Below are 10,312 nucleotides of genomic sequence, written 5' to 3'. Positions count from 1 at the left end.
CCCTCCATCTCTTCTCTTCTCTCCTGTCCTCTCCTTTCTTCTTCTCTACTTTTCTCTTGTCCTTTCTTCTTTTCTACTCTTTCTTTCCTTTTCCTTTATCTTACTTATGCCTGCTTCAGTATCAGGAACTTTGTTTTGATTATAGTTAACCCCTGTCTGGCATTATGTTCCCTCCAAACTCCCTGGCCCTCTGTAGATTCACTCATTTTCCTGTTGAGCTTGATGTGTTTCTGTGTCATTCTCTTTGTGTGTATGTATGTTGTTCAACCCTCTTTTGTACATTTCAAATAAATACAAGTTCTACCTAATACCCACTTGTTCTACTGACTCCTCCATGTTAACATACTTTTCACCATATGTTTTGAGAAATCACAAATTCTGTCCCCTTATTCTTTTTGTCTACATTTTTGTTTTCTTCCTTTTATCTTCCTTTATCTTTCCATTACCAAACCATTTAGAATGGAACTGATTCATGCCGCAACCCAACTCGTGGAACTTATCTAAAAATAAATCTTGATGCCCTTTGAAGACTGTAAAGTTTTAAAGGGACTTATGTCCTTCATCCCTATTAGGAGATTAGCACTGTATCCTCCTATAACTCTTTGTAATAACTCAAATGCATATACTTTTCCTTTCTATATTCATCTTGAGTTTTGTGTTTGCCTTCAGATGTTATGGGCCAGATCCTGTGTTTTCATCAGAAATGGTCCCAAGTCTTTTCAAAACAGTTTCATTATCTCCCAATCTATTTTTGAATTCTTTTTATAAATATTAGATATCATATTTTCTTCTATTTTTGATCTTTTGGTTTTCTTCTAATATTTCCTGATGTCATGGAATCATTCATTTCTGTTTGGTTTAGTTTCAATTTCTGGGAGTCCATTACTTGTTTATCACTTTCTTTTCTAACCCATTGAGTGTATTATCAAGTCTTTCATTAAAGGCTTTTATTAAGATGGCGGCTGAAAAGCAGGGACTATGTGAGCTCCCCACCAAGTCCCTCCAAAAACCTATAAAAATGGCTCTGAACCAATTCTAGAACTGCAGAACCCACAAAACAGCAGAGGGAAACAGGGCTCCAGCTCAGGACAGCCGGGATGGACTCTGGAGGAGGTCTACCCCATATAGAGCTGGGAGCAGAGGAGAGCTGAACGCAGCCGAGCCCAGCGTGAGTGGCGCTAACCAACCAGACCAGGAGCCAAATGGATCATGCCCTAGCACCCTGAATCAGTGAGCTGCAGCAGTTACCAGACTTCTCAAACCACAAACACCAAAGGCAACAGACAAGGTTAGTGGGAAAATCTGTGGGAGTGGCAGGAGTTCTCAGCTCGGCTACCACCCCAAGGGCAGTGGAGGTGGGGCAGCGACGGAAGTACAGTTGCAGTTGCTTCCGGCCCCAGGCCCACCTGGTGGGAGGAATTAAGTGGCGGATCAGAGTAGGAGTGCACAGCCTGCTGAAGATCTAAGCCCAGTCCGGTTTGAGGGTTCTTGGGGAAGGAGGAGTGCTGGTGTGGCAGAGCTGGCACATACCCCCCAAACATGGAACATAGAACTCTTTAGTCTACAAGCAGTAATACCCCACTGAAAAACTCAAGGGTCAAGTTAGTTGGTTGGGAATAAGACCAGGTAGTGAAAATGCATCCACATTCAGTCTCAGACTCTGGAGTCCTTCTTTGGTGACAAAGGAGACCAAAACATACAGCCATAAGAAGTCAACAAAGTCATAGAGCCTACAACAAAAGCCTCCAAGAAAAACATGAACTGGTCTCAGGCCATGGAAGAGCTCAAAAAGTATTTGGAAAAGCAAGTTAGAGAAGTAGAGGAAAAATTGGGAAGAGAAATGAGAATGATGAGAGAAAACCATGAGAAACAAGTCAAGAACTTGCTAAAGGAGACCCAAAAAAAGTTGAAAAATACACTGAAGAAAACAACACCTTAAAAATAGACTAACTCAAATGTCAAAAGAGCTCCAAAAAGCCAATGAGGAGAAGAATGCATTGAAAGGCAGAATTAGCCAAATGGAAAAGGAGGTCCAAAAGACCACTGAAGAAAATATTACCTTAAAAATTAGATTGGAGCAAGTGGAAGCTAGTGACTTTATGAGAAATCAAGATATTATAAAACAGAACCAAAGGAATGAAAAAATGGAAGACAATGTAAAATATCTCATTGGAAAAACCACTGACCTGGAAAATAGATCCAGGAGAGATAATTTAAAAATTATTGGACTCCCTGAAAGCCATGATCAAAAAAAGAGCCTAGATATCATCTTACAAGAAATTATCAAGGAGAACTGCCCTGATATTCTAGAGCCACAGTGTAAAATAGAAATTCAAAGAATCCACCGATCACCTCCTTAAATAGCTCCCAAAAATAAATCTCCTAGGAATATTGTCACCAAATTCCAGAGCTCCCAGATCAAGGAGAAAATCCTGCAAGCAGCCAGAAAGAAACAATTTGAGTATTGTGGAAACATAATCAGAATAATCCCAGATCTAGCAGTTTCTACATTAAGAGATCGAAGGGCTTGGAATACAATATTCTGGAGGTCAACGGAGCTAGGATTAAAACCAAGAATCACCTACCCAGCAAAACTGAGTATCATGCTCCAAGGAAAAATATGGAATTTCAATAAAAGAGAGGACTTTCAAGCTTTCTCAGTGAAAAGACCAGAACTGAATAGAAAATTTGACTTTCAAACAGAAGAATCAAGAGAAGCATGAAAAGGTAATCAAGAAAAAGAAATTGCGGGGGACTTACTAAAGTTGAACTGTTTTGTTTACATTCCTACATGGAAAGATGATGTGTATGATTCATGAGACCTCAGTATTAGGATAGCTGAAGGGAATATTCATATATATATGTTTATGTATATATGTATATGTATATGTGAGTGTGTATGTATATATATATTTATATATATATATATATATATATATATATATATAGAGAGAGAGAGAGAGAGAGAGAGAGAGGGGGGGGGGGGGCACAGGCTTAGGTGAAGATGAGGGGAGGATATCTAAAAGAAATAAAATAAAATTAAGGGATGAGAGAGGATTATATTGAGAGAGGGAGATAGGGAGAGTAGAATAGGGTCAATTATCTCACATAAAGGTGGCAAGAAAAAGCAGTTCTGTAGGAAGGGAAGAGAAGCCAGGTGAGGGGGAATGAGTGAATCTTGCTCTCGTCAGATTTGACCTGAGGAGGGAATACCATACATACTCAATTGGGTAACTTACCCCGCAGGACAAACGGAGGAAGAAGAAGTTAAAAAAATGGAGGGATGATAGAAGGGAGGGAAGATGGGGATGGAGGTAATCAAAAACAAACACTTTCAAAAAAGGACAGGGTCAAGGGAGAAAATTCATTAAACGGGGATAGGTTAGGAAGGAACAAAATATAGTGAGTCTTTCACAACATGAGTATTGTGGAATGGTTATACATAATGATACACATGTGGTCTATGTTGAATTGCCTGACTTCTTAGGGAGGGTGGGTGGGAAGGGAAGAAGGGAGAGAATTTGGAACTCAAAGTTTTATAAACAGATGTTCAAAAACAAACAAAAAAAAAGTTTTTCCATGCAACTAGAAAATAAGATACACAGGCAATGGTGTGTAGAAATTTATCTTGCCCGACAAGAAAGAAAGGGAAAAGGGGATGGGAGGGGAGTGGGGTGACAGAAGGGAGGGCTGATTGGGGACAGGGCAACCAGAATATACACCATGTTGGAGTGGGGGGAAGGGTAAAAATGGGGAGAAAATTTGTAATTCAAACTCTTGTGAAAATCAATGCTGAAAACTAAATACAGTAAATAAAAAAAAGTTTTTGAAAAGAAAACAAAAAAAGGCTTTTATTTCATTTTTTAAAATTTATTTATTTATTTTTAGTTTACCACACACGGTTCTACATAATTTTGAGTTCCAGATTTTCTCCCCTCCCTCCCCAAGATGGCCTGGAATCTCACATAACTACCATGTATAACTTCGCATTGAATTAATTTATACACTAGTCAAGTTGTGGAGAAGAATTATGACCAATGGAATGAATCATGAGAAAGAAGAGACAGAACCAAAAAAAAAAACCCAAAAACAAAAACAAAAGAGAAGCAAAAAAGGCGAGCATGTAGTGTGCCTCAATCTGTATTCAAACTTCACAGTTCTTTCTCTGGATGAAGATAGCATTCTCCATCGTGAGTCCCCTGGAGTTGTCCTTGCACCTTAACGTTGCTGAGAAGAGCGAAGTATGTCAGGGTTGGTCCTCACGGAGTCCATATATCTGTGGTTGTGTACAATGTTCTCCTGGCTCTGCTCCGCTCACTCAGCATTGTGTCGTGTAGGTTTTTCCAGGTTGTTACGAAGTCCGTATCATCCCCATTTCTTATGGCACAATAGTATTCCATTACCTTCATATACCAAAGATCATAGATTTTTAAGAGCTGGACAGGACTAGAGGCCATGGAGTCCAACCTTTTCATTTTACAATTGAGCAAACTAGGGTTGAGAATTGTTGAATGACTTGCTCCAGGCCATCCTGACTTTTGACCATGCTACCCATTATACAGCCTTTCCTTTTTTACCCCCTCCTCTTGTTAATTACCCATCCTCTTCCTCAAAGAACCATCTAAGGCTTTGACTAGGACAAGGGATTGTCTTGAGGTCTAGAAACAGTGAGAGGATGTTCTCCTGGTTTAATAAAAGACTTTAGACATCATCCCCCATTAGAAAAGCAGACCAAGAATTAGGTTTTTAAAAGTATCACTCTTGTTCCTGGAGGTTTCCTCATACTCCTTTTGCTTCAGTTTTCTTTAGGCAACACCTCTCAAAAGACATTTACATTGAGGAAAAAGGGGGTAGGTTCCCCTACATGCAAGGGGAGAGGGAAATAAGGTCAAGAATTAAGTGATCGAGTCACCTCCAGTCTCTCTCTACTACATAGCCCTAGGCAAGTCTTTATGTTGTTTTCTGTTAGACAAGGATTGATCAGAATATTAAAACTTAATTTTTTAATCTTTCTGCTTGCTCAATCCTCAACTTGAAAACATTTGTTAGAATGCATGGCTATTCTCTTAAATTGACCTGTGCTTCAGAGGGTTCTTTGGTTAAAATTAATCTGTTCAGAACTTAGGAGAAACTGTGAGACTCCAGAGAATAACAGCTCACACACTTCTGGTGCCATAAGGTTTACAAAACATTTTCCTTAGAACAAAGATAACCTCCAGATAAAGATAATGCTCTTTGGTCACTCAATCCATTCAGAAGATCTGGGGCACTGTTGTTCTATGTTGAATATCAGTGTCACTAAAGAGGGACAAGAAATTCAAGGGTATCAACAGGATCTAAGAATTTAGACCTAAAAGAAACTAGACCATCTAGTCCAATTTGATTAATTTTTAGTGAAGAAAATGAGAAATTTTGAATTCCAATACAGACATGCTAGTATTATAAAATAACAGAAATGAAGATATTAAATAACTTTCTGATCAGGAAAGGGAATAAGTATTTCTATAGCACCTTATTACATGCCAGGTACTGTGTTAAGTACCTTTTTACAAATATATCATCACCTGATTCTCACAACAATCCTTAAAAGTAGGTGCTGCTATTATCCCTATTTTATAACTGAGGAAAATGAGTCAAACAGAGGTTAAGTGACTTGCACAGGGTTACACTGCTAGTAAATGTCTGAGATGGTATTTGAATTCAGGTCATCCAGCACTCTATCCAATGAGCCCCCTAGCTTCCTCTGATCAATTCAAATAAGACTTTCCTGCCCCCAATTAAAAAAGAAAAATAGACCTCTAAATCATTTCAGCTTTAATAGCCTACAACATTGACCAAAAAAGATGTGGCAACTTAAGGCCTTTTCATTTTAGCCTGATTGCTACCAAATACAGAGAAGAACAAAGGCAAATTGAGACTCCAAGAAGCAAGTGTACAAAAGGAATAATTTTAAAGTTGTGAGAATTGGTTGAGAGTCAAAGATTTGAGCTCTTCCTGAATGAGGTCTCCAAGATGTAGGGAATGGTTCTTGGGCCAGAGTCCTTGGTGGCTGTCATTGCTTGGTGGGTTGGTAATTCAGAGGACCAATCGTGCTTGTTGGGTCATGAGAACCTTGAATCTCTTCTTGATAGTGATACGATGTCTTGACTACTTGTCGTCTGGGGAAAATCTGGCTGTGTGAGCTGAGCAGGTTTGTTGTCCTGCAGGGTTTGTTTTCTTTAGGGTGTAGACCCGGTCCCCTTGCTCGTTGAGGTAATACTGCAGAAACATCGCGGCCAATTCACTTCGCAATCCGGATACGCCAAGGAAAGACTCGGGCTGCCACTACACTTCCACCTCCACCGTAGCCCAGGAGACTCCAACGACCTTTTATTTCATTTTTTTAGCTCTCGATTATTTTTCCAGGTATTTGTGCACTCCTTGAAGATATTCATTTTTTCCTTTAAATTTCTGTTTGCAGTTACTTTCTTTTTCTTTTGGGGAGATTTTTAGACTGGTGATTTTTTTTTACTGCTTCATGTCTTCTTTGTTCATTTTTTTGGCTTTAGTTTCTGAATTGACATTTTACATGAAAGCCAGCCTTTGTACTCTATTGAGCTTCTGAGGGGATGTTCAGTCTTACCTGATGTCACTTTAGTTAATCAAGGTTCTTCCACTGACTTTCACTACTCAGGGTTAAGCATCCCTCTGTACTTCATCTTCTCGCTGATATTTGAAATTTCAAATGCTAGGTCTGCTCTCTCAGAAATAGGTCCTAGGTATCTCAGATTCTCTAGGATTTGGATATCCTAGTCTGAGCACTGCCTCACAATCCAGTGGCAATGGCCTCTATAGTCTTCATTTTATAAGGCTCTCTAACTCCCAAATGCAGGCATTTTTTTTGGTTGATCACCATGTCTGGAATTCTTCCTCATCCCACTCAACTGGCCACCCTGCCTTACCAGGTAAATCCTATCTTATACAAGAAGCCCTTCCTCATCTTCTTTAATAGTACTTTAACACTAGTTTACTTCTGAGGTTATTCCCAGCTTTTCCTTTATATATCTTGTTTGTACATGGTTTTATGCATATTACCACCCCAGCTCCAATAGACTGTGAACTCCTTGAGAGCAGGGACTATCTTTTGCCTTTCTTTGTATTTCCAGACCTCATATCTGTCAACTAGTAGCCAATTACTAAATTTTGACTTTCTAGTTACATTGATGAAAACTTCTATCTTGTTTTATTAGTTCTGTTTACTTTGTATTAGCTAATATATTTTTCAATTTCATTGTTTTATGGGATCATTAATAGTCCATAACATTGATATAGCACAATTTTGTTAGCTATTTATCAGTTTATGGACCAGTTTCCAGCCACACCAACAATGAATTTGTTGCATAGATCTTATCAAAAAATGTGACAAACAAATGGAATATATGAAATATGGTTTGGAAAAATCAAGAGAAATAAATTATGATGCCATAATTATCTATCCAACTTAACTAGACACACATTTCCTAAATAAATCATGGCCATTTAGACAAGTTCAATGATTCTAATTATTCCTTAAGAAGTCAAGACTAGGCAAGACTTTTCCTATGCAAATCAAATATAAACTAGGACTTCAAGAACATAAGTTCAATATTGAATTATGAATTAATAGACTATGAAACTATGCATTAATAACCATTCAGTGGAAATACTAATTTTAATCAGCTGTTATAGTTTTGTGAACATTAAACATAAAAAATCATAGTAGGATTGTGACTTGTCCACATATTGTATCTATCTAAAGAAAACCCCATCAAAGAAGATTAGGAAAAAATAATAATAGTAGTAACCGACATGTATATGATACTATAAAGTTAACAAGGGACTTCTGTCACAATAATCCTTTCATGAAGGCGTGATGATCTTCATTTTATGGATGAAGAAATTTGTTTCTGAAGAGTTAAGTGAGGGAGTGCATTGTGAGAGTTTGTGAGTGTAGCTGACCCCATTTCATTGTTTGAGGGGTGAGTAAAAATGTGAGCCTATGGGGGAGAGAGACATGGGGATCTCTGGTACTGGTGATCAGTACCTCAGTGCATGAGGAAAGATAGGACAATATGAGAGAGATATTCTCAGTCAGATTCTGTAATGAGTCTGTTTTTCTAAGTAAGAGGCAGACCTTTTGGTCTCAGTGGATAAAGGTTGGTCTTAGAGTTATTACCATTTGCAGTACTGCTGAGGCAGCATTTTGTTCTAGAAAGAGCACTACATTTTGAGTTGGAGGAGCCAGGTGTGAATCCCAGTTTGGCTACAAACTAGCAATATGATATTGGCCAAGTTATTTTGACTACACTGAGTTTCATTTTCTCTAGGGAAAATACAAAGGGTTTTTTCAGGTTAGTGGTATCAAAAAATGAGGAGAGCAAGTTCCCTGGCTTGTTGTGGCTTATCTTCCAAGGAATTTGAACTTCTGGGAGACACAATGTCCAGGCAAAATGGATCTCATCCCTCCCTTGAGTAACCCCAGAGAATACTACCTCAGGAGAAACAAAGGAGCCAAAAGGGGGACTTCAGTAGTGAGAGAAGTTGGGGAGAGGGCCCTTCTTTTGGTGGTGGAAGAAGACTATTGCAGGAAGAGAGGTGTCCCAGAGGCCCTCACCTCAGCAGAACAATGAGAGTAACCAAGACCTGGAGCAGGGGTGGAGCTAACAAACGTCAACGTGATGACCCCAGATATGACAGCATAGCCAGGGGAAATGGCAGACACCAGCACAGACAACAGCTGAGACCACCTATGCTGTAGAACATTCCTGGGGAAGAGGACAATTCCAGCAGTCAGACCACCCCTCCCCCACACAAAACCAGAGACCATAGCACATAAAGCTAGATCCCAACACAAGAAATTTGGGACAGAATCCCCTGAGCCCCAGAAGCAGAGATCCACTTTAGAAACAAGGAGGGAAAAAACACCATGAAAAACAACAGTAAGAAGCATTTAAAGACCATTGATTCATATTATGGAGAAGATCAAAATACCAATTCAGAAAAAAGAGCCTTGATAGTATCTTTGATGAAATACTTAAGGAAAATTGCCCGGAGTTCCAAGAACTAGAGGGTAAAATTTTCATTGAAAGAATCCATTGATCACCCCCTGAAAAAGATCCCAAACTGAAAACTCCAAGAAACATTATAGCTAAATTCCATAACTACCAGGTGAAGGGGAAAATACCACAAGCAGCTAGAAAGAAACAATTCAAATATCATGGAACTACAGTCAGGATCATGCAGGATCTTTCAGCTTCTACCTTAAATGACAGGAGAAGTTGGAATATGATATTCCAAAAGACAAAGGAGCTTGGACTACAACCAAGGATCAACTACCCAGCAAAAGTGAGCATAATGTTCCAGGCAAGGAGATGGACATTCAATGAAATAGGGGAATTCCATACCATCCTGATGAAAAGGCCAGAGTTCAATGGAAAATTTGATCTCCAAATACAAATCTCAAGAGAGACCTGAAAAGGTAAATGAGGGGAAAAAACCCTAGTTAATCAATAAGGCTAATTAGTTATCTCCTTATATGGGATTACTTTGTTTTATATGTTATATATATATATGTCAATATTGAGAATAGTATAGTTATTATGACAATGATAGTATAGTTATTGTGACAATGGAAAAGGATATTTATAGACTGTGGGTGTCAGTATAAAATAACCACCACAATGATAAAAATTAATAATTAAGAGTTATAAAGGGATGATGCTGGGAGAAAAGGTGAGGAAGTAGTAGAAAAGGGTAAATTACATCACATTAAGAGGTAAAAAACATTATAGTAGAGGGAAAGAAGGGAGCTTTAAGAGCAGTGTTTGAGCTTTACTCTCATTGGATTCGGTTCAAGAAGGGAAAAGCATACCCTGATAAGTATAGAAATCAAAATGGTCCTACAGGCAGTAGGAGGGGAAATGGGAAAGAAAAAGGAGGGGGTGGTCATAAGGGAGGGAAAAAGTAGCAAGTGGAAAGCAGTAAGATAAGGGAGGGGAATCAAGAGGGAGGGTAAACTGAGGAAGGCAGCAGTGAAAAACAAAACTCTGTTTAGAAGTGGAAGGGGAAAAAGGGAAAAATAAAAACATAAATGGGGGGAAATAGGATGGAGAAAAAGACATGGATAGTAATCATAACTGTGAATGTGAGTGTTATGAACTCTCCCATAAAACAGAAGTGGATAGCAGAATGGATTAAAAAAACATAATCCTACAATATTCTGTTTACAAGATATACATTTGAAAGAGGGGGATACACATGGGGTAAAGGTAACAGGATGGAGTAGAATATATTG

At 38.7% G+C, this 10,312-nt stretch overlaps 1 pseudogene; it reads right to left on the bottom strand.

The window, feature by feature from the left end:
• Positions 1–5,927: 5,927 nt before the first annotated feature.
• Positions 5,928–6,355, bottom strand: LOC118839785 (annotated as a pseudogene).
• Positions 6,356–10,312: the final 3,957 nt, after the last annotated feature.

Source organism: Trichosurus vulpecula, chromosome 2 (assembly GCF_011100635.1).
Source record: "Trichosurus vulpecula isolate mTriVul1 chromosome 2, mTriVul1.pri, whole genome shotgun sequence".
Taxonomy (NCBI): Eukaryota; Metazoa; Chordata; class Mammalia; order Diprotodontia; family Phalangeridae; genus Trichosurus; species Trichosurus vulpecula.
The sequence above is the reverse complement of the archived record's forward strand: the minus strand, read 5'-3'. Positions and strand labels throughout refer to the sequence as shown.